Source organism: Symsagittifera roscoffensis, chromosome 1 (assembly GCF_963678635.1).
Source record: "Symsagittifera roscoffensis chromosome 1, txSymRosc1.1, whole genome shotgun sequence".
Classification (NCBI taxonomy): domain Eukaryota; kingdom Metazoa; phylum Xenacoelomorpha; order Acoela; family Convolutidae; genus Symsagittifera; species Symsagittifera roscoffensis.
The window spans coordinates 67438182-67459200 of NC_087062.1; positions in this window are offsets into that span (position 1 = coordinate 67438182).

The window sequence follows — 21019 nt, forward strand, 5'->3', positions numbered from 1 at the left end:
AATTATTTTAGTAGAACGAAAAGGATAGGGTTTTAACTATAATGGCAGGGGGGCTTAGGTTAGGAACATAGCATGTCAGTCTAAAGATCAGGCTTTCTTTTCATTTGGTAAAGTCAAATTGACTACCCAACTATACTCAACTGAAAGAAAAAGAAGGTCTTGACCGAACCCACATTCAAAGAACACTTGAAGAAGTTAATTCTCAAGCACTCAAGTTGGTACGTTAATTCTCAAGTGGTACGGTAAATCTCAAGTGGTACGGTAAATCTCAAGTGGTTGGGTAAATCTCAAGTTTGTACGTGCGCAAGATCATCCAGAAAAAATGGCAGATCGATTTTGGAAGTCCATGCCCGCGGCTCTGAAGAGGCCCACGCTTGATGAGCTATACAGACGCCTGAGGGATCTGGATCACACCCAAGTGGATGAGAGAGTGGCGGTGATGCTGAACGCCATCCTCCAATTGGAAGACCAGCTGCAACAGAAGCGGTTCTAATGGTCGGCTACACCACTGATGGAATATCCAACCAAGAGCAAACCAGATGGCTGTTCTGGAATGTGGATGGATGAGTGAGGGGATTCGAATTGGCGAGGAATCCTGGCTTGAGCAATAACACCGAGTATGGCGCAGGGGAGTTCCCACTACCAATCAGACCATCAGCAAGATCAGCGGGCCAGAGCACGAGTAAGACAACATCTTTGACGCGAGCGCAACAAACGGAAGAGGCGTATCCGGATCTCAGTAGTCTGAAAAGAGAACTTGAGAGGACACAGAGGGAGAGGAACAAGGCGAACCTCGATCGGGATCAAGCGAAGCTCGAGAGAGATCAGGCGAATCTGGAGAGAGATCAGGCGGTCATCGAAAAGGACCAAGCGCGGAGGGAACTTGATATACTGAAGGCCGAGCACCAGTAAGATAAAGGGTGCGAGAGAATGCCGCGAATTGTGAACAGCTGAAGTCGGAACTTGAGAGAATCCAGCAGCGACAGCGTGAGGTCGACATGCAAAAAGGAGCCAGGCCCAAGGAGCGAATGGCCGCCGGCTCAAGACCAGAGTCACGTATGGAGGTGGATGAAGCTCCCAGATCGAAGGGACGGTTTAAACTTGAGCGCGCGGCTCAGGAACATATGAACGAGGAGTTGGAGGTATGGATACCAACTGAGTCAACGTCCTCCCTGCGTGGCCTCGAGACACAACCGATACGCCCATTGATGGACGTCGCACTGCCGGGGTATACTCCGAGTTCAACCCCGAGCAGCAGTCAGGTGAGCGGCAGCTCGTCACGTCTGAAAGAATTGAACGAGAGACTACAACTAAGAAATCGTGAGAGTCCAGCAAGAGTGGAGCTACCTCCGACTTGGAGGGAGCAACCGTTCAGGAGTGTGGTAATCTCAAGCTACAAGAAGAACACGGAGGGCAGAAACCACAGGCACAATCGCATGGATTGGAGCCAAGCACAAAGAGTCAGGAGGGATTGCTTCCATGACGCGGCTTGGGTGGAATACCACACGCAGCCACGTGTACCAGAGGGTGCGGCGGTCCACGTAATCATAGGGGACAGCCTGCTGCGGGTGCTGGCCCGGATTCAATCGCATTGGCAGACTGGGATCTTGAGTTTCGCTGGAGCGGCGATGCCACAGATATTGGCAACACTTGAGATGCAACAACTTCTCTGGATCTGGGCGATCTGATGGCGAAGCTGAGGGCGATCTGACTTGAGAACAATGTTAGCAACATACTATACATTGTCGAAAGATAGTGCACCGACTCCAGAAGAGATGAGACAGAAGTCAAGAGAGTACATGCTAATGAAACCCAAGAAATACTCATTTTCAGATAACAAGAATATTCAAGGGGGGAACGGTACAAGTCTAGAGATGACATGGACAAACGTAGATCATGCGCGAATTGCGGGTCAGCTGATCATCACGTGGCAGATTGCACAACCTACAAACAGGGCATGAAGAGTCTGGGGTACGCACCAGATGAGGAGGACATGAGCCAGATGGAAGAACACGAGTACTATAGTGGCTTAATCATCAAAATAGGTGCAAGAAGCTTCTTCTGCAATCAGGAGGGGCACTTCAGGATGGATTGTCCTTTGTTTTGGGAGGCGGTCAAGAACTAGAGTCACCCCAAACATAAATTGGCACTAGCGGCGGTGCAGCATCAGCGAAATAGACAAATCGAGTTTGAAACAAAAAACTTAGAATCACCGAGTACGGAGCTGCCAACGAAGACAGTGAAGGCTGTAACGCAAGTTAACAATGCGATAGAGGCCACGGCCAAGAACGCCCTAGAGATAAATTATGAGAAAGCGGCGTCAGAGGCGATTAACAAGGTGAAACAGGACCTATCAATGAAGGAGATAGAGCAACGGTTGAAGCAAGAGATCGACAGACATAGATTGAATGAGACGCTAAGTTGCTCGGTGCCAGTGCCAGAAGCTGTAGCAGGGTCGACAAAGAGTGGAAATTGCAACACTCTGAAAAAGGTGACAGGAAAGCCATTTGGCATAACGAAAATCGGAGCCAGGATAATGTCGATAATCACTGTAGGTGGCCATGAGGTGACAAGGAACTTAAGTGAACCCAGCGACCAGACAGTAATGCACATTGACGTATACGCAGGTTACTTGAGTGCGATAAGCCCACAGACGACATCTAGAGCCTTTTTGACAGGAATCCACTTTGACAGGCCTAGGGGAGTAGAATGGTTGAATGATGTTTTCTAAAGGCACATGAGCGCGTTGGAGGCAGAATTGCTGGAGACGGCCCAATTCACATTCGGACCACCTCCTAATCCACCTTTCCTCACCTCAAGAACTCTATCCAGTCGCCTGGGGGCGACGGCCGATTCTAGAGACAGCTCGAGAAGTAGCCGGACCAGATTACCAGGTGTCGCACCGATGGAGGCCGAGGAGGCAACGTCATCAACACCCCACAGTTCGGTAGTGTCCTCGGTGGTAGTGGTGGAGATCAAGAGAGTGGAGAGACCGGCGGAAACAAGCCGGTCGAGATATCTGGAGAAGGTAAAGGGGCTGGACTTGGAAGACCTGGAATGCAGACAAGAGTTGGCGGAAGCTCTGGGACTCGAGCGCGTGTCACATGAAGACTTAAGTAGACACCAGTGCGTGGACTGGTTGAAGGCTCACGAGACGCATTTCTCAAGAGCGATAATAATAGAGACGGCGGATCTTACTGGAATTCCCACTTCCATGGGACCTATCAATTACAGACCTCTCAAGTTGCTGGGGAGTTGGGGACTCATAGTGGAGCCCCGTAAGCATCGAACGAGCATTGCCAGAAGCAGGTTGGCAACTCCAGCGCAGTTGAGGGTGGTGGACAAACTATTGAACCCAAGAGAAATGAACTGCCAGATGCCGCTTATGAAGGTACTAGATTGGCGGACGACCCTAGATACGGGAAACCCTGCGGGAACACCCAATTGGCCAAGACCTTGGCAGTTTACGACAGAGCAGATCCAGCTGCAGCGAGGGTGATCATCGTAGCGGGATCGGACTTCGAGGGAACGTCTCCCAAGTTGTTCTGGCCGGAGACTTTGATATACTCGCTGCCAGGGGCTGAGCTGAACCAAATGTTAAACCCGGTGGTCGCGATGAAATCGGAGATGCCTTGCGAGCCCGAGCTACTACTGTTTGCGGGAATGAATGACCACCTGCATGCGAGTGGGTTTCTTGAGTAACTCAAGGGCGATGAGCCGGCGCCGAAGAGAATCTGGGAAGCTATCCAGACGTTATTTGCAGCGATGAATGAGGTGCAGGAGAACGTCGCCTCACGGTTTGGATCTAAGACAAGAGTGGTGTTCACGACGTCCCCCGGGTACGCGAGCATGCCTCCCGCTCTGCTGTTTGTGTATGCGGTTTTGATCCTAATAGCCGAGGGGAATGCATGGCGGATTCTGATGGCAGCTCCCAATCGAGAGTTGAAACCGACGAACTTGAGGCTTCGCAAGACAGAACTGGCGGCGGCGTGGGCGGATGTGTCCCACGCGTTGAGGGGCTTCTATGAGTTAGCAGATATCCTCATTGTTTTGGATGAGGTCCTCTTGCTAGAGATATCGAACTTCGCCAGACAACTCAAGTTCAGTCCGGCTATAGGGGACGACCACCCAATAATAAATCACTTAACGGCCAGCTTGTGGTTTCGAAGCATGGACTTGACTATCACGAGCTCCACCAGTAAGTCGAGGGGACCAAGTAATGAAAGACAGAATGTGGCTGCAACAGAGAAGCAACTGGAGTCGATGGTGTATCGACTGACGCAAGAAAGAGGCAGGTGACCGTTCCTGACACCAAGGCTGGAAAACGCCACAGAGAAGACAAAGGAGAATGCCCCACCTTTTGTGAAGCAAATCTGGAGTTTTCTTGAGGAGCAGTTGGAAGAGGCCGAAAGTAGGGAGATGACGGTGACCAGGTTCGTCACAGCTGCAAACGAGGTCACAATCGGAGGATTCTGGAGGGAACACGCGAAGGGCGAGCTGAAGACGAGATTCTCAAGTTCTTGAGTCCTTGTTGGGGGAAGGAGTTCATGGCTGGAGTGTTTGGCGCAAAGGAGACCATTTTTGGAGCCATTGTACAAGAAATACTGAGCATGCCCATCAGCCTGTTGTTGGCACTGTACCTAGTTTACCCGAGGTACCTATTCAATATGGGTCCAGCGTATATGTTCAGTCGGGGTGTGGAAAAACTCCGGATTGACGGGTATCTGGCACTGGTGCTCCTGACCCATGGTGAACTGTTGTCATTTCATCGAATGACGAAATATGGGGAGCCCCTGTCGATGGGAAAAACCCATTCGAGCATCGACACCTACTCATATAAATGTGCTGCGGGGCTAAAAACGCTGCTAGTGGAGTACCTCCTGATGCAGAATCGACATATGACTGGCGAGGAAAAGAACCCGAAGACGAAAGATGAATGGAGGAAAGTGAATGGTGGCATGCCTCTAATGACAGACCTGTGACTGGCGATGAGATCGGACCCAATGGGGATAATCCGGGGGCTGGAAGAGGTCGTAACCTGCATTTATGGACCGGTTGCAACATACGCGTTTCCAGATCCTCTAGTGACGGCTTACCGCAACTCCGTGGCACACTTGAGCTTCATAAGTGTGCTGGATGGGACGGCGCTCAACTGGTGTCAGCAAGAGGTGCTGAGGCCGCTAATGAGTAACACGGTACCCTTCGGAAAAATGAAGGATCCAGAGTTGATGGTATACAATTTCCGAGGGCAACTGCAGTGCAGGATGGGAGGGAAACGTGAAGGCCCCATCGAAACTTATCCCAAGTTCTGGAACCTGAACCCCCTGACGGCGAGAGGACAAGAGATATTGAGGATTCCCGCGTGGAAGAAGAGCTTCGAGTTGGTGAAAAGGGAGATAGAGGCAATACTGGAGAAGGAAATCTTGCCAACAACCATTCCCGAGTTCCCAATGGTCAGGAGAATGACCCTGGGAATGAACAGTTCCCTGGTGGTCCCATCCCTGTTCGCGAGAGCAGCGGCGGAGAGGCAGCAAAGGGAATTCACCGATGGCTGGGATCCCCTATTCATCGGCTACACTGCAGCGGTCTACTTTCACACCTGTGATATAAAAATAAAATTCTGGACGACTCAAGCGAAGAAGATGAGAGGCTCATTGCCCCCGAAATTCGAGATACGAGAGATCTTGAGAAAACTTGAGCGGGCGGGTTTGGAGAACATGTTGCCGGTGTGGGACGATGGCAGGATGATTGTGGAAGAAAGACACATTGCACTAAAAGACGAAAAGAAGTTTGCCACGAGAAAATACCGGGCACCTTACGGACTGGAACATGTGGAGATGAGACAGGAAGGGAAGGAGCTGGATGCAGAAGGCCCGTTGTATGTGGCTCTGACGGGATACAAGAAACCGGATCCAACGACACCGTCACCCCTGTAGGTGGGCACCCCTGGAGATAAAAGAAGCGGCCCTGTAGAAGATCGGTTCAGGAGGATACTTGAGAGAAGGAGAGTCGAGTCAGGAGAAGAAAGCATGGATGAGACTCTCAGCGAGGCAGGAGAGGAGATGGAAGTGGGGAGCACGCCTGAACCAAAACCAGCAGAGGAGGAATTCACCACTCAAGAACTGTTGAAAGATCTGAGCGGAGAATATTAGGCAGACACTGCCACCCCACTTCTGACCTCATCTCCCCGCAAGAATCTAGAATTGCCACTGACGAGCGAGACTTCCAATATGGGAATGATACTCTTGAGTGCAGAAGAAAGGGAAAAGTATACCTTCTATGGAAACAATACCATGTTCCTAGGGACTCTAGATGAGAACGCTTGGCGAGAATTCTTGAGAGAGTTTAGTCGAGAAGTGAATAGCGAGATCACACTAGACGATTTCAAAGAAGAACTGTGGGACACGGTGGTGAAGTTCGGAGAACCTGTCCTGATGGGGATAGGTCTGGAGGAAAAGGCAAGAGGAGAGCTGCTGAGCAAGATGGTCGAGTTGAGAAAGGCATAACTGAAGACCAAAGAAGACGAATGTAAAGACAGCTCTAGCCTGAAACAAAAAACTGTCATTAAAATTATTGAAAGTGTAAGGAGGGATAAGGTCGAAACTAGTAAAATAATTAAAATTACTTATATCCTTAAGGCTCGAGCAGGGGGAGGCAAGAGTTGGAAGGGTTGGATGGAGACAAAGAGGTCGAATCAGTCATGATAACGGCAACGCCCCCAAGTAAAGACGTGAAGTCTCGCTAGAGAAAGAGAGAGGTAGAAGAGTTGGGTAGTCCTTCGGCGGATGCAGTCTCGGAGAAAAACCTGATAGAGACGGCCCCCATGGTTCTGGCACGATGGAAGACAGCAGCCTGCAAGAGTAGCTACGAACCAAGGAAACTGCTCGAGGTAGAAAGAGAGATGGAAGTTCCCACCAACTCGACAACGGAAGAAGACTTCAAGCCTCAGAGGACAAAGATGAAACGAGGTTCGACGAGCAGGCAGACATGGGAAGTAGACGTTGGCAAAGAATGGGTCTCAAATGAACACCAGGCCACTGGGAAGCAAGTAACTAGCGATCTTCTTGAGAAGAATAAAACGAGGAACATCTCCCGGCCGTGGTGGGTGGCCCTGGAAACATTGAAGGAACTGGAAGACTGCCTAAGGAAATTCGACAGTAGAGTGTCACGCAAACGACGCTACTGGGCTACACAGCAGAAGACTGAGACTAACAAATTAATATTGGGGAGCCATTTGAAGAGAACTTGGCAGAACTTGTTAAGGGATTATTTTGAAGAAGCGATGAGGACATCCTCGTCGGCGTCGCCGTTGATGACGAATCCCTTCGTTAGAACAGCGGGTCAATTGATGTTCGCGTGGAGCCTGGCGGTAATAGAATTAGAAACGCTGACCTCGCACGACAAGTTGAAGTTGGTTCGAAAAAGTCTAGAAATATATCAGACATTGATGCAACACGTTGCTAGGGATAACTCAGTCTTGAGCCTGGCAAGAAGGAGAGACGCTACTTGTTTCTTGAGGTGGATTATGTCGGTGATGACTGACAGCACCATCCTAGCATGTCAACAAAGAGCAATCGGGACTAAAGCAGTGGAAAGGAGAGTCTCAGCAGTCATCTTGAATGTATACTAGAGTACTGGGATAGAAAAGGAGGATGGTTCCAGGCAGTCTCCAGAGAGCCACAGGAAGTTGGACGAGATACGGAGATTCTACAACAAGAAGTTTGAGGAGAAACACGACGTACACCGTAACTTGGCTTCGTCGGGGGAGTACTTGAAACCCAACAAAAAGGGAGAGTACCAGTATGTGTCTGGAGTAATGGGGATGGCGTACAACCCTTTCCTGGACTCGGAAGCCGGAGGCGCTCACAGAAACTACGAGGTGGCGGAGCTACTAAAGTTTTGGACAGAGAAGATAGTGGAAATAGACACTGTAGAGAGAGAGAAAGACCGAGCTTGGGTTTGATTCTCGAGAAAACACCAGAGGTGATAAGTGTGCCGCGCTCAAGTAAAAGAGTCGAACTGAAGATGGGTATTGGGAATGGCATGTTGGTCACGAATCTGGGAGTGGTGTGGAAATTGCTGAGGCCATCCTGGTGTCCACATCCCCATGCGAGCCTGATCGAGGAAGTCACGGAGCGAGTGAGATTAGCACCGGCGGAGGACAAAAATCTGGCGACATTGAGTATAGTGCATAGACTGATCCTGCCTCAGGCGAAGGATTCAAGCGAAGCGACGAGTAAACTAGGGTCGGTGAAGAAAATGGAGCCGGCAGTTGTCTTGACGCGACGTGTGGAAATGGCGAGCACACCTGTGATGGACGGTCATGCATTAGGATACATTCCTTCCAAAAAGAAGATCTAGTCACCTGGTTTAAAGACATCACCGAGAGGGAGAAGAGTGAAGTACAGCTAGTGGCTGAGTGTTACGCGAATACCACAGTGAACATAGCAACAGCTCTGGGATTCTTCTCGAGAATGTGCAGTCTCCAGTCACTGGAGAGGCTAGAGTCAGAACACCAATTGGTGACCGCGTTGAGTGTGGAGTCATGGGCCGGGGTGTTGCAGGTAACCCAGAAACACATCAAGAGCTGGAAACTTGGTTTTGAAGCGGAAATGGGATTTCTCATGAGCAAAGCATATGGTCTGCCTCTAAATGCGAAGTCCTCAGTGGGGTCAGTGATGGCCAACCTATGCGGCAGCCACTATTCATTGCACATGGCGATGGTGGAGGTATCCAGCCAAAGGGTATTGATAGACAAGGCCTTCTCAGTGCCCAAGTGTGTAAGATTGGCTCAGATGTCGCATCACTCACACAGGTTGTTGAGGAAAATCCGAGGGACAGAGCCGAGAGAACAAAGGGATGACTTGAGTGAAATCTGGGGGGAAGAGATTTTGGGCTTGGAAAGTGAAAACACAAGTGACCACGAGAGACAAAACGTGATAGGGAAACCTATGGGTGGAGCTCCAAACCTGGAGGAGAACGACGCGATACACGAGAAGATGATGGAACTTGAGCCTCTCCTAGAAGCCTCGGGAGAGCGCAACCTTAGGAGTTTTGACCTCACACATTGGGAATGTCCAGGCCACTGTCTGGCACAAACAGTGTGGTACCCGGATCACGCGAACCTCTGCCTGATCTGGGATGTGGAAGAAATTATGTCGTTAGGACTGCCCGATCATCAGCAGAAGGTGACCATCTTGGTGGCGAGCACGATGCTGGCTCTACGATGTTGAAGAAAATGTAACGAAGTATCGGGAATCGTAGACGCCAACGGCGGAGTCGATATACGCGATAGATTACAGCAGGAGACTTGAGTTGTTTGAGACTGCATGCAAGGTATTTGCCATACCAATGGAGGTCAGACACGTATGGAGCCGCTTAAGGTTCTTTCCTTGGTTTCGCGCGACGTTAACGTCCTGGTTATACATGGTAACGACGGATCACATGAGGAAACATCAAAAGGAATTTCCACAGTTCCAGGCCGAGATAGGACCAGATGCCTTCAAGAGACCTCTGCTGACCCATCGAAATGCGATCACGACGGGGTGGAAAAGAGTGGGTAGAGTATCCAGGAACAACACTAGAGCGAGGGAGTCGATACTAGAGGAAGACCTGGCGAAGAACGTGAGCCTGAGTCTGCACAATTCCTTCTGTTTGAACCGGGAGTCGAGGGTGAAGAGTTTGCCCAACCAAGAAAACAGATTGCAGGAGCAAAGTGAATGGATGCGGTCCTATGAAAGCCTATGAAAGCCTGGGAAGAGATCGTAATTAGCTCCGATGACGAAGAGGCATTGTTGAAGCAGATCACGGTGTCAAATACGTCTGGGTCTGGTACCTCGAAGGCGAAGAACGCGAGATGAGCAGGTGGCTCAATGGGGAATTCTGGAGTCTTGAGTCTTGAGAGGGAAGGAAAGGGGCTTGAGAGTGAACTTGGATGAAATCTAGGTTCACGAAAAAGAAATTTTAACAAATGAGATATTGTTATTAATATGTTATAGCTATTATATAAATCAAAATGCTGCATGACAATTTCCTGATGGAATAGGACAAAAGAAATTTTAAATTACTAGCTTAAAAAGCGAAAATTCAAAGGTGCAGATGTGTGCAGATTTTGATTGCTGTTTAGCGATAGTGTGAAAATTTTACATGCTTGTGAATTTTGGGGTGTAGATAAACTTAAGTCTGCTGCAAACTTCTGTAAAAGACCACTGGCATTGTATCTTGAGCAACACTCGGGTTTCTGGGGATTCACTGACAGACAGCAGCACGCGATGAGGACATCAATCTTGAGTCCGGGGAGTATGTGCCAGTCGGTCCTATCTGGAAGTTTGACCTTGAGGAATACGAAACACGTGGTTTTGGAATGAAGTTTAACTTTTCAAAAACTCGAATGGAGCCTGTCATGCTCAGTTTTCTCGCAACAACTGAAAACATTAAATATAAAATCAGAACAACCGATTTTACAATCGCGGGAAAGTTGTCAAATAAACACAGTGGGAAATTGCTCTTTGCAATTTCGGTCGTAGAAAACGAAAGTAGAGCTGTCCTATCTGATATAAGAGACAGAACAACCACAAGAGCAAATAAAAACTCAATTGAACCAGAGTGAACCTGCAATGGAGAGGTAGACAACTGAAGTCTCCCAATGGTTCAGATCCAAAACTACCTTCTCAAGTAAAAACTCATTTCCTTTGCTTGGAACTCATTGTTAGAAAACTTCTCGAGTTATATTCAATTATATTCATGCTAGAATTATCTTAATTACTCTGTTTCTCAAGTGTGCTGCTATGTAAGTACCTAATTTAATTTTCCCTGTATTTCGTGATAAGTATGTTGAGGTAAGGCGAGTTTCAGGTTGATCCATCTGAAATGGATCAAAGTTCCACTGTCCAATAAAAAGTAACTTAACAGGTTGTTCCGATCCTGTTTTTAACGGCGTTTGCGTATTTTGGGTATTTCGAGACCTAAGTATGGGAACGTTCTTATTTTCTAGAGTGTGGGGGGGTATTTTGGTAGTGATTTTAAGCTGTAACGGATTCTAGTCTCATGTCGCAAGTGAACCGAATTGGCTCCGACCAATTTTGAGGTAGAAAAACACAAGAGATAGTGTCCCTGACTCTTGAGCCAATGGTTATAGGGCCTATTTTTCTTAAGCCTCATATGTGACCGAAGTAGTCGACTGTTACAAACACACGTGTTTTAGGTATTTTGAGACCTGAGTCAAGTCAAGTTTTTTATGACCATTAGGCAGTGCCTCTTGTGGTCATTTCAAATGTTTTTTCCTATCTCCGTTCGAATTCGTACATGTCAATTCCAATCGATTTCCAATGTTTGTCCAGTTTCCACTTGAGTTCGTCAATTTGGTTCTAAGTATGGGGACGTTCTTATTTTGTAACAGTCACCTACTTCGGTCACATATGAGGCTTAAGAAAAATAGGCCCGATAACCATTGGCTCAAGAGTCAGGGACACTATCTCTTGTGTTTTTCTACCTCAAGAACGGTCGGAGCCAATTCGGTTCGCTTGCGACATGAGACTAGAACCCGTTACAGCTTAAAGGCCACTACCAAAATATCCCCCTACTCTAGAAAATAAAAACGTCCCCATACTTAGGTCTCGAGATACCCAAAATACACGAACGCCGTTAAAAACAGGGTCGGAACAATCCGTTAAGTTACTTTTTATTGGACAGTGGAACTTTGATCCATTTCAGATGGATCAACCTAAAACTCGCCTTATCTCAACATAACAATCATAAAACACACTCGAGAAAACTAAATTTGGAACTCACATGTCGACACACTCGAGAATAGGGAGTAATTAAATTGATGAGCAACTCGAGAATTAAATGCAATAACTTCAGAAGTTCAATACTAATCAGTTTTAATAAAGGAAATAAGTTTTGAATCTAGAATTGAAGTTTTTGTCTGAACCACTGAGACACTCCAGCTGTCCACCTTTCCATTGAAGGTTCACTCCTGGTTCAGTTCGAATAATTGCACTCTTCTCTCGTGATTATCTCGCCTCCTATTTCAGGATAAGACGGCTCTACTCGTGTCTTATTTTGTATCTGGAAATTGCGAGTAGCAATTTCCTGCTGTTTTCTTAAGTACTTTCCCGCTATTGTTAATTTGGTTGTTCTGATTTTTCATTTTATGTTTTCAGTTGTCGCGAGAAAACTGAGCATGACAGGCTCCATTCGAAATTTTGAAAAATAAAACTTCACTCCAAAATCACGTCTATTCGTGTCCCTCAAGGTCAAACTTCCAGATATGACCGACTGGCACATACTCCCCGGACTCAAGATCGATGTCCTCATCGCGTGCTGCCGTTTGTCAGTGAATTGCCAGAAAACCGAGTGTTACTCAAGATACAGTGCCAGTGGTCATTTACAGAAGTTTGCAGCAGACTTAAGTTTATCTACACCCCAAAATTCACAACCATGTAAAATTTTCACAATATCGCTAAACAGCAATCAAAATCTGCACACACCTGCATCTATGAATTCTTGCTTTTTAAGCTAGTAATTTAAAATTTCTTTTGTCCTATTCAATCAGGAAATTGTCATGCAGCTTTTTGATTTATATAATAGACATAGCATATTAATAACAATATCCCATTTGTTAAAATTTCTTTTTGGTGAACCCAGATTTCATCCGAGTTCACCCTCGAGCCCCCTCCCTCTCAAGACTCAAGACTCTAGAATTTCCTTTTGCGCCACCGACTCATCTCGCGTTCTTCGCCTTCGAGGTACCAGACCCAGACGTATTTGACACCGTGATCTGCTTCAACAATGCCTCTTAGTCATCGGAGCTAATTACGATCTCTTCCCAGGCTTTCAGCTTTTCATAGGACCGCATCCATTCACTTTGCTCCTGCAATCTCTTTTCTTGGTTGGGCAAACTCTTCACTCTTGACTCCCGGTTCAAACAGAAGGAATTGTGCAGACTCAGGCTCACGTTCTTCGCCAGGTCTTCCTCTAGTATCGACTCCCTCGCTCTAGTGTTGTTCCTGGATACTCTACCCACTCTTTTCCAACCCGTCGTGATCGCATTTCGATGGGTCAGCAGAGGTCTCTTGAAGGCATCTGGTCCTATCTCGGCCTGGAACTGTCGAAATTCCTTTTGATGTTTCCTCATGTGATCCTTCGTTACCATGTATAACCAGGACGTTAACGTCGCGCGAAACCAAGGAAAGAACCTTAAGCGGCTCCATACGTGTCTGACCTCCATTGGTATGGCGAATACCTTGCATGCAGTCTCAAACAACTCAAGTCTCCTGCTGTAATCTATCGCGTATATCGACTCTGCCGTTGGCGTCTACGATTCCCGATACTTCGTTACATTTTCTTCAACATCGTAGAGCCAGCATCGTGCTTGCCACCAAGATGGTCACCTTCTGCTGATGATCGGGCAGTCCTAACGACATAATTTCTTCCACATCCCAGATCAGGCAGAGGTTCGCGTGATCCGGGTACCACACTGTTTGTGCCAGACAGTGGCCCGGACATTCCCAATGTGTGAGGTCAAAACTCCTAAGGTTGCACTCTCCCGAGGCTTCTAGGAGAGGCTCAAGTTCCATCATCTTCTCGTGTATCGCGTCGTTCTCCTCCAGGTTTGGAGCACCACCCATAGGTTTCCCGATCACGTTTTGTCTCTCGTGGTCACTTGTGTTTTCACCCTCCAAACCCAGAAGTTCTTCACCCCAGATTTCATTCAAGTCGTCCCCCTGTTCTTTCGGCACTGTCACTCGGATCTTCCTCAACAGCTTGTGTGAATGATGCGACATCCGAGCCAGTCTTACGCATTTGGGCACTGAGAAGGCTTTGTCTATCAATACCCTTTGGCTGGATACTTCCACCATCGCCATGTGTAATGGATAGTGACTGCCACATAGGTTGGCCATCACTGACCCCACTAAGGACTTCGCATTTAGAGGCAGACCATAGGCTTCGCTCATGGGAATCCAATTTCCGCATCAAAACCAACCTTCCAGCTCTTGATGTGTTTCTGGGTTACCTGCAACACCCCGGCCCATGACGCCACACTCAACGCGGTCACCAAGTGGTGTTCTGACTCTAGCCTCTCCAGTGACTGCAGACTGCACACTCTCGAGAAGAATCCCAGAGCTGTTGCTATGTTCACTGTGGTATTTGCGTAACACTCAGCCACTATCTGTACTTCACTCTTCTCCCTCTCGGTGATGTCTTCAAACCAGGTGACTAGGTCTTCTTTCCGGAAAAACTGTATCCTGACGCATGATCCTCCATCGCAGGTGTGCTCGCCAATCCCACACGTCGAATCAAGACAACTGTCCGGCTCCATTTTCTTCACCGACCCTAGTCCACTCGTCACTTCACTTGACTCCTTCACCTGAGGCAGGATCAGTCTATGCACTATACTCAATGTCGCCAAATCTTCATCCTCTGTCGGTGCTAGTCTCACTCGCTCCGTGACTTCCTCGATCAGGCTCGCATGGGGATGTGGACACCAGGAGGGTCTCAGCAATTTTCACACCACTCCCAGATTCGTGGCCAACATGCCGTTCCCGTTACCCATCTTTAGTTCGACTCTTTTACTTGAGCGCGGCACACTTATTACTTCTGGTGTCTTCTCGAGAATCAAACCTAGGCTAGGTCTCTCTCTCTTTCTCTACAGTGTCTATCTCTCTTATCTTCTCTTACCAGAACTTCAGCAGCTCCGCCACTACGTAGTTTCTGTGGGAGCCTCCGGCTTCCGAGTCCAAGAAAGGGTTGTATGCCATCCCCATCACTCCAGACACATACTGGTACTCTCCCTTTTTGTTGGGTTTCAAGTACTCCCCCGACGAAGCCAAGTTACGGTGTACGTCGTGTTTCTCCTCGAACTTCTTGTTGTAGAATCTCCGTATCTCATCTAACTTCCTGTGGCTCTCTAGAGACTGCCTAGAACCATCCTCCTTTTCTATCCCAGTACTCTGGTACACGTTCAAGATGACTGCTGAGACTCTCCTTTCCACCGTCTTGCTTCCGATCGCTCTCTGGTGACATGCTAGGATGGTACTATCAGTCATCATCGACATTATCCACCTCAAGAAACAGGTAGCATCTTTCATCCTTGCCAGACTCAAGCCTGAGTTATCCCTAGCAACGTGTTGCATCAGTACTCGATACACCTCTAGATTCTTGCCTCCCAATTTCAACTTATCGTACGAAGTCAGTGTCTCTAACTCTATTCCCACCAGGTTCCACGCTAACATCAGTTGTCCTGCGGTTCTAATGAAGGGATTCGCCATCAACGGCGATGCCGATGAGGATGTTCTCATCGCTTCTTCAAAATGATCCCTCAACAAGTTCTGCCAAGTTCTCTTCAGTTGGCTCCCCAACTCCAATTTGTTGATATCAGCCTTCTTTAGGCAGTCTTCCAATTCCTGCAATGTCTCCAGGGCCACCCACCACGGCCGGGAGGTGTTCGTCGTTTTATTCTTCTCAAGAGGATCGCTAGTCACTTGCTTCCCAGTGGCCTTGTGTTCATTTGAGACCCATTCTTTGCCGACGTCCACTTCCCATGTCTGCCTGCTCGTCGAACCTCGTTTCATTTTTGTCCTCTGAGGCTTGAAGTCTTCTTCCGTTGTTGAGCTGGTGGGGATCTCCATCTCTCTTTCTACGTCGAGCAGTTTCCTTGGCTCGTAGCTACTCTTGTAGGCTGCTGTCTTCCATCGTGCCAGAACCATGGGGGCCGTCTCTCTCAAGTTTTTCTCCGAGACCGCATCCGCTGAAGGACTGCCCAATCCCTCCATGTCTCTCTTCCTCTTGCAAGACCTCACGTCTTTACTCGGGGGCGTTGTCGTTATCATCACTGATTCGACTTCTTTTTCTCCATCCAACCCTTCCAACTCTTGCCTCCCCCTGCTCGAGCCTTAAGGATATTAGTACTTTTAATTATATTACTAGTTTCGACCTTATCCCCCCTTACACTTTCAATTATTTTTTTGTCAGTTTTTTGTCTTCTTTACATTTGTCTTCTTTGGTCTTCCGTGATGCCTTCCTCAACTCGACCATCTTGCTCAGCAGTTCTCCTCTAGCTTTCTCCTCTAGACCTGTCCCCATCAGTACAGGTACAGGCTCTCCGAATTTCACCACCGTGACCCACAGCTCCTCCTTGAAATCATCCAATGTGGTCTCGTCATTCACTTCTCGATTAAAATCGCTCAAGAATTCTCGCCAAGCGTCCTCATCCAGAGTGCCTAGGAAAGCATCCCTGTTTCCCTCGAAGTCGTTCTTCTCCCTTCTTTCTGCGCTCAGGAAAATCATTCCCATGTTAGGATTCTCGCTCGTCAGTGGTAAATATAGATTCTTGCGGGGAGATGAGGTCAGAGGTGGCATGGCAGTGTCTGCCCAATTTTCTCCGCTCAGATCCTTCAACAGTTCTTGAGTGGTGAACTCCTCCTCTGATGGTTTTGGCTCCGGTGTGTTTCCCACTTCCATATCCTCTCCTGCCTCGCTGACAGTCTCGTCCATGCTTTCCTCTCCCGATTCTACTCCTCTTCTCTCAAGAATCCTCCTGAATCGATCTTATACAGGGCCGCTCCTTTTATCCCCAGAGGTGCCCACCGATAGGGGTGATGGTGTCGTTGGACCCGTTTTCTTACACTCTGTCAGAGCCACATACAATAGGCCTGCTGCATCCAGCTCTTTCCCTTCCTGTCTCATCTCCACTTGCTCCAGTCCGTAAGGTGCCCGGTATCTTCTCGTGGCAAACATCATCTCATCTCCTTTTAGTGCGATATGTCCTTCCTCCAAGATCATCCTGCCATCGTCCCACACCGGTAATTTGTTCTCCAGACCTGCCCGCTCAAGTGCTCTCAAGACTTCTCGCACCTCGAATTTCGGGGGCATCGAGCCTCTCATTTTCTTGGCTTGAGTTGTCCATGAATTTATTTTCGCATCGCTAGTATGAAAATAAATTGCTGCAGTGTAGCCGATGAACAGGGTATCCCAGCCATCGATGAACTCCCTCTGTTGTTCTTCGGCTGCTGCTCTCGCGAACAGGGACGGGACCACCAGGGAGCTGTTCATCCCCAGGGTCATCCTCCTCACTGTTGGAAACTCTGGAACGCTTGCTGGTAGGACTTCCTTCTCCAATATTGCCTCTATCTCCCTTTTCACCAACTCAAAGCTCTTCTTCCATGCGGGAATTCTCAGGACCTCTTGTCCACTTGCTTTCAGGGGATTTAAGTTCCAGAACTTGGGGTAGGTTTCGATGGGGCCTTCGCGTTTACCTCCCAACCTACACTGCAGTTGTCCTCGGAAACTGTATATCACCAACTCCGGATCCTTCACCTTTCCGAAGAGCACTGTATTGCTCACTTGTGCCCTTAGCACCTCTTGCTGACACCAATTGAGTGTCGTCCCATCTAGTATGCTTATGAGGCTCATGTGGGTCACTGAGTAGCGATAAGCTGTCACCAGAGGATATGGAAACGCGTACGTCACGGCCGGTCCATAAATGCAGGTTACGACCTACTCTAGCCCCCGGATTATCCCCATGGGGTCCGATCTCATGGCCAGGCACAGTTCTGTCAACAGAGGCCTGCCACCATTCACTTTCCTCCATTCATCACGCGTCTTCGGGTTCTTTTCTTCACCAGTCAGGTGCCGGTTTTGCATCAGGAGGTACTGCACTAGCAGCGTCTTCAGTCCGGCAGCACACTTGTACGAATAGGTGTCAATACTCGAGTGTGTTCTTCCCATCGACAGGGGCTCTCCGTATTTCATTAGCCGATGAAATGACATCAGTTCCCCATGGGTTAGAAGCACCAATGCCAAATATCCGTCAATCCGGAGTGTGTCCACGCCCCGACTGAACATGTAACCTGGGCCCATATTGAATAGGTACCTCGGGTAAACCAGGTACAGTGCCAACAACAGACTGATGGGCATGTTCAAGATTTCCTGTATAAAGGCTCCAAAGATAGTCTCCTTCGCGCTGAACACTCCAGCCATGAACTCCTTTTCCCAACAAGGACTCAAGAACTCAAGAATCTTGTGATCCCTCCTCGTCCTCAGCTCACCCCTTGCGTGCTCCCTCCAGAATCCTCCAATCGTGACCTCGTTGGCCGCTGTGACGAACCTGGCCACCGTCATTTCCCTCTTCTCGGCCACTTCCAGCTGCTCCTCAAGAAAATCCCAGATTTGCTTCACAAGAAGTGGGGCATCCTCTCTTGTCTTCTCCTTAGCGTTTTCCAATCTTGGTGTCAGGAAGGGCCATCTGCCTCTCTCTTGTGTCAGTCGATACACCATCAACTCCAGTTGCTTCTCCGCTGCGGCCACGTTCTTCCTTTCATTGCTCGGCCCTTTAGACTTACTGATGGAGCTTGTGATAGTTAACTCCATGCTTCGAAACCACAGGCTGGCCGTCAGGTGATACACTATTGGATGATCGTCCCCTATAGCCGGACTGAGCTTGAGTTGCCTGGCGAAGTTTGATATCTCCAGCAAGAGGACCTCGTCCAATACAATGAGGATGTCTGCCAACTCGTAGAAGCCCCTCAACGCGTGGGACATAACCGCCCACGCGGCCGCCAGTTCTGACTTGCGAAGTCTCAAGTTCGTTGGTTCCAACTCCCGATTGGGAGCTGCCATCACAATACGCCACCCATTCCCTTCCGCTATAAAGATCAAGACCGCATATACAAATTGCAGGGCGGGAGGCATGTTCGCGTACCTAGGGGACGTCGTGAACACTACTTTTGTCTTGGAGCCAAATCGTGAGGCAACGTTCTCTTGTACCTCGTTCATTGCTGCAAATAACGTCTGGATAGCTTCCCAGATTCTCTTCCGTGCTGGTTCATCACCCTTGAGCTGCTCAAGAAACCCTGTCGCGTGCAAGTGATCATTCATTCCTGCAAACAGTAGTAGCTCGGGCTCGCAAGGCATCTCCGATTTTATTGCTACCACCAAGGTTAACATCTGGTTTAGCTCCGCTCCCGGTAGTGAGTATATCAAAGTTTCTGGCCAAAATAACTTGAGAGACGTTCCCTCAAAATCCGATCCCGCCACGATGATCTCCCTCGCAGCGGCTGGATCTGCTCTGTCATAAACTGCCAAGGTTTTTGGCCAGCTGTGTGTTCCCGCAGGGCTTCCCGTATCTAGGATCGTCTGCTAATCTCGTACCCTCATAAGCGGCGTCCGGTAGTTCCATTTCCCTTGGGTCCAGCAGTTTGTCCACCACCCTCAACTGTGCTGGAGTTGCCAACCTAATCCTGGCAATGCTGGTTCGATGATTGGGAGGCTCCACCCCGAGTCCTGGACTCCCCAGCGACTTGAGAGGCCTATAGTTGATGGATCCCATGACCGATTTCGTGGGAATCCCAGTCAGATCCGCTGTCTCCATTATTTTCGCTCTTGAGAAATGCGTCTCGTGAGCCTTTAGCCAGTCCACGAACTGGTGTCTACCCAAGTCTTCGTGTGACACCCGCTCAAGACCCAAAGCTTCCGCCAACTCTTGCCTGCACTCCAGATCTTCCAAGTCCAGCTCCTTCGCCTTCTCCACATATCTCGACCTACTGGTCTCCGCTGGCCTCTCCGGTTTCTTTTTCTCCGCCACCACCACCGAGGATATTACCGAACCCTGAGGAGTTGATGACGTTGCCTCCTCGGCCTCCATGTGTGCGGCGCCTGGCAACCTGGTCCGGCTGCTCCTCGAACTGTCTCTAGAATCGGCCGTCGCTCCCAGGCGACTGTACAAAGCTCTCGGGTTGAAGAAGGGTGGATTTGGGGGTTGTCCGAAGGTGAATTGGGCCGTCTCTAGCAACTCTGCCTCCAACGCGCTTATGTGCCTTTGGAAGACGTCATTTAACCACTCCACCCCTCTGGGCCTCTCAAAGTGAATCCCGTCCGAGGATGCATCGTCGGGGAAAGCAGATCGCTCCGTCTGCTCGGCTACGTCCAGTAGTCCAACGGGGAGGACGCTCCTTTGGTGTATCTGCCTGATTATTTCATTCAGGTTTCGCGCCTTCGTGTTTATCTCCATCGCATGTTGATCCGCTTTCATGTTATAAGGAATGGTGCACACCGTGAGAATGGCAGGATCCATTTGAATCCGCAATTCCTCAAGAATGCAGCTCATCTTGTCATGCAGCCTCGTCACCTTCCTTGCCTCCCCCTAGACACGTCATTCGTCCCGACCATCAGAGTTACCGTGTATACTCTTGCCATCCCTAGCATCTCGAGTGTTGCCAACATCTGTGGCGTTGCAGCTCCAGCGAAACTCAAGATCCCCGTTTGTCAATGGGATTGAATCCGGGTCAGCACCCGCAACAAGCTGTCCCCTATGATCAGGTGGACCGCTCCCTCAGGCACACGTGGCTGCGTGAGATATTCCACCCAAGCCGCGTCATGGAAGCAATCCCTCCTGTCTCTCTGCGCCGTGCTCCAATCCATCCGATTGTGCCTGTGGTATCTGCCTTCTGTATTCTTCTTGTAACTTGAGATCACCACACTCCTGACAGGTTGCTCCCTCCACGTCGAGGGTAGCTCCATTCTTGCTGGACTCTCACGACTCCTTAGCTGTAGCCGCTCGTTCAACTCTTTCAGTCGTGACGAGCTACCGCTCACCTGACTACTACTCGGGGTTGAACTTGGGGTAAATCCAGGCAGCGCGACGTCCATCAACGGGCGTATTATTTGTGTCTCTAGGCCACGCAGGGAGGACGTTGATTCAGTTGGTATCCACACCTCCAACCCCTCATTCTTATGCTCTTGAGCCGTGCGATCAAGGTTAAAACGTCCCTTCGATCTGGGAGCTTCGTCCACCTCCATACGCGACTCTGGCCTTGAGCCGGTAACCATCCGCTCTTTGGGCCTAATCCCTTTCTGCATGTCAAGCTCGCGTTGTCGTAGCTGGATCCTCTCAAGCTCTGACTTCAGCTGCTCACAATTCGCGGCATTCTCTCGTACTCTCTGTTCTTGTAGATGCTCAGCTTTCAACATATCCAGTTCCCTCCGCGCTTGGTCCTTTTCGACGACCGCTTGATCCCTC